Below are 4,238 nucleotides of genomic sequence, written 5' to 3' on the forward strand. Positions count from 1 at the left end.
GCGATCCTCCGGGAAGGAAGCGCGAGCACAAAACCACGACCGGCCAGGAAATATGTAGAGTTGGAGAGCTGGCAGTCCTGCGCGTCCGCTACAGTCTTTGACGCAGCGTACCGCCGTCCGCACGCTTTTTTTCCTTTGAAGTTTTCGATGTCTTGCAAATTTGCCATCGTAAAACAGCGGTATGAGAACGTTTACCTGCAGGACGGTGGTGCACGTGGTTCAGAAGTTTGGAATCGCACGCGGTCATAACAACAACACGTACGCCAACTGATTCTACGCCGTCCAAGGTCGATTCAAATAGGTCGCGAAGCTTCGGGCGAAAAGCGGTTCAGTACAGATTGTCACCGACATCAGCATGGGGGGGGTTATGGGAGCAGCGATTGAAGCGCAACTAGGTTTGGAGGGAACAAACATTGGGAAAGAAAAAGGCCGTGTCTGCTGTGCCCGGGGCACAGCAAACGAAAGGTGCCCGAAATGTCTACGTTCACCCATGACGTCACGTCCGCTATAACCCATGATGTCACATCCGCTCATTTCCATGGCGGCCGTCTTACGGAGCCGGCTGCGCTGCGAAACGGTCCGTATTCCATGCCCACTTAGAGCGTGAGTAATTCATCTTTCCACGCTATATGCGTGTAATAAAGGATTGGGGCTGTGAGCAGTTTGATGCGTTATCATTAAGTACCTTGTGCGCATATTTTGCCTCCCGGCCGCGTCAAATTGCAGCCGGCATGTGGAATGGGCCGTGGCATATTATATGGAGCTGCTCATGTGAGTGGTATTGCCTCCGTCAGGATCGTCAGTGCGTGCACAGAACCATTTAGTAGTCTGGTTCAGGGAGGATGCGCGAAAGAACGAGGACGTAAGAAAACACTGGCATGACGAGCTGTTCCGTCAGATCGCGTTACATCGCGCTTTTTTTCTAAGACCATCTCGCTCGAGCGAGAGGTTCTTAGAACAGCATTACTACTGCTTTTTTACAGCTTTGCTGCGGCTCATTTAATCGTCACCTGCATTCTTTTAATAATACAAATGACATCGCTGCGCGGAAGAGCGTCTCTTGAAGTTTCCAAAGAAGAGCCAATGCCGCCGTGCCTGCTGCATACACGCTTGCCTTTCCTAACGCAGTTAAGACGCGGCACTAGCTCTGCTACTGCGTGATACAGGGTCACTGTGGTAAGAAAATTAAAAAAGAACAAACGAAATTAAGGCAGAAAATGTCAAACGTTGCCAAGCGTGATAAACGGACCTGCCTCGCTAGATGAGTTGAAGAAATCGGGGTCCTGAAGTCAGCTTCGCCGCAGTAGACTAGTGTTACGCGCTGAAGCATGTCAGAAGTGAAGAGTGATCGCTTTCACCGACATAAATAATATGTGTTCCTTAATGATGTACGCGTGCACCTGTCGTCTCCTGTTACATTACGCGCGCCGAGGCGCCTAAGTGTACTGGCCGGCCTTCAGCGCTATTTCGGACGTGGCTGTGATGCTTTGAACCGTTGGTTTGTCGACCTCGTAAGCCAGTTAATGTTTACACGGCCATTTTTTTCTGAGCTGTTGATTTCTTCCATAACAGCTACGTCATTTCGTAGTTTCCTGTTCAACTGCTTTGGTCATATGCGAGTCAAGGTTGTTCTCTTTAGCCGAGCGCAGTTTTCGAAAGCGAAACGACGCTTTTGCATCGGCATATAGTGCCGTCGCCCATTTACAACACAGTCAATCAATGTAATTTTGTATGTCACTGGGAAACCGCCGAACGCAGGGAACTCAGTCGCATGCGGGGAACTGCATAACTAACCACGGCATTACCGTGCCTCTTGGGAAGCTGCTTTGCATCAAAGGCCGGGTACCCTTGCTATGATTCACCGCAAAATATTTTGTATGTCTAACCGCTTAACATATTTGTATTGCGGTGAAGCTAACCTTACGGAACCGAATTTCGCAACGCTTTTTAGACTCCTGCATCTCTACCAGCCACTACCAAACGCTGGTCGGTACGTCTCTTGGCAAAGGTCCAGGTAAATCTCCCCTGTTGGGAGTTGGGGGCACTCACGTATATGAAAACTGCCAAGGAAAGCAATTGTCCTGATGAAGGCATGCTCCCGTGTCGAAACATTTGCACCAGCCTGTTCGACCACCGTTATCACCGCAACATAGTTGTGTGTTGCGGTGAAGCATGCCGATATTGGGAAAGATTTACGTGAATCTGGAATGTATGGCTTCTGTCAGCGACGAACCTAATGTTCTACTCTCATCAAAGCAGATTTTCGTGGCAGGATGCATGATGTCTTGAGAACTTTTGTTGGCTAAAGCCATACGTGCCAGGTTAGCTCTTGTCACAATAATACGCTTTACCGCAATACACAAGAGGCCCCGCTGTAGGACACGCCCGCCGTAGTTAGCCAAAACCTTATGTGATGGTTCACTGCAAAACACCTCCTGTATTGCGGTGAATCGTAATAAAGCACATTTGTCAGTTTAGAATGTAAAGACCCTTGCCCTTCGCTTTTGTAATAATATGACTCAGTTTAATGAGAACATGTATTCACTGCTAAAAACATCCACATTGAAATGGAGATATGAACACTGTTGGCAGCTTGTGTGATGTTTTATCCCTTTACTTTTTTGTGTACCTGTCACGCTGCCATTATTAAATTTTCCTGTACTTCGTTAGGTGCTGACGTACATAACATTACATCACAAAGAGCCACTGTGTAATTAGTGTTCAAAGACCAGTGTGATGGCTTTACTCAAGAAAGGTTTGGGTTATGTTGTTGTGAAGGTTTTTTTTAGAGGTAGCTTTCTGAGAAGAAATCAGATGTCAGGAAATAGATCTCATTGGCACAGTAATCTTGGCTGCCTTTTGCTCAAACGTGCCCTAGACATAATTGAGTGATTTGCACTTGCAACTGGACAGCAGCCGTAGCTTGGGAGACCAGTGATATGGCATATTTTATCAAACTAGGTGACACATAGCATTACCAGTCCGAATAGAGACCTGTTTAAATGTTTGTCACCTTTAACACCTAGAGTTTCGACCATGAATTCAGAAAAATCTGTAGCACATTTAGAACCTAGATTTTAAATGCTGTATAAGTTGGCTTCTTGTTCACTGCAGCTGTGCTCGGCTTCTGTCCAAACGGGAGAGCACTTCTGCACAGCTTATTAGGGAATATTCTTATTTACATACCTTCTTTTTATTTATCTCGCCTACAATCACAATCAAATGTTTATGGCACATGAATGTGCTGTGCATGAATCTAACTTACAATGCCATGTTCAACAGCGCAGTGCATGTAGCTTGTGTTGGTTCATTCAAGCTAAGCATTGCTACAGCCTTTAACTGTAGGTATCATGGTATGAGAGCAGAGAAATGGATATGCAAAGACAGTTGGGCACATTGAGACATCATCTTTGTTGTGTGTGAAAAGGTGACAGATACACAATATGGAGAGAACGCATGCACTTTCATATTTTCTCGCGCGCACAAAAAAAGCTGGAGGAATAAGGTTTCTTCACTGTGCCATAGAAACTATATGTTTGCTCTCAAGGGTAATTCTGATTCATTGGATATGTTCCTGTGCTGTGTTTATTTTCTTGAGTGTGCTTTAGTTTTTGCACGTTAATGTTTCAAACTCGTTTTTATTTTCACAGACTGAACATCCCACGTCTTGGTTTGACTTCCTGGTACAGGATACTTGCACTTAGCATGGAGTGATGAAGCAAAGCAGTGTACTTTTATTAAATGTGCAGATTTTAGCAGTATAACAGCAGTTCATTAAAAAAACATGTGTGCTGAAAATAAAGTGTTCTTACCCACATTCCTCGTTGTCTATTTATTTATTTATTAATACTGTCAACCCTCATAGAGGGTCATAACAGAGAGGACAATACAATTACATAAATCAAATATGGACAATGTCAATGTACGTAAAGTTGCTTAACACTTGTCAATTCACAGTTAATAAGATGTTCACTTGAATGCTGTTCAGCACACTTCTGACATTTATCAAAATACGTACAATGAGTATCAAGTCGCACATATCACTTGGCACTTCAAAACAAAATCGAAAACTCCCATAAATATGCCTCAGCAGCATTTTCAAAGTCGGTGACATCATTTAAGCTAACAATAGCGTTTGGCTATTGGTTCCACATTTCTATCGCATCCAGGAAAAATGAGTATCGATGTGTATCACTGTTGGTGTGGTCCGGCTTTATGACGTAGTCGTGGTTAGTTCG

The 4,238-nt window shown here is 44.7% G+C and overlaps 1 long non-coding RNA gene across 1 annotated transcript; it reads left to right on the top strand.

The window, feature by feature from the left end:
• The first annotated feature begins 424 nt into the window (after positions 1–424).
• Positions 425–3,817, top strand: LOC129388154 (uncharacterized). Its single transcript, XR_008615183.2, has 2 exons — positions 425–603; positions 3,651–3,817. It is a non-coding gene; the product is annotated as an uncharacterized lncRNA (long non-coding RNA).
• Positions 3,818–4,238: the final 421 nt, after the last annotated feature.

The sequence above is a fragment of the Dermacentor andersoni genome, chromosome 1 (assembly GCF_023375885.2).
Source record: "Dermacentor andersoni chromosome 1, qqDerAnde1_hic_scaffold, whole genome shotgun sequence".
NCBI lineage: Eukaryota > Metazoa > Arthropoda > Arachnida > Ixodida > Ixodidae > Dermacentor > Dermacentor andersoni.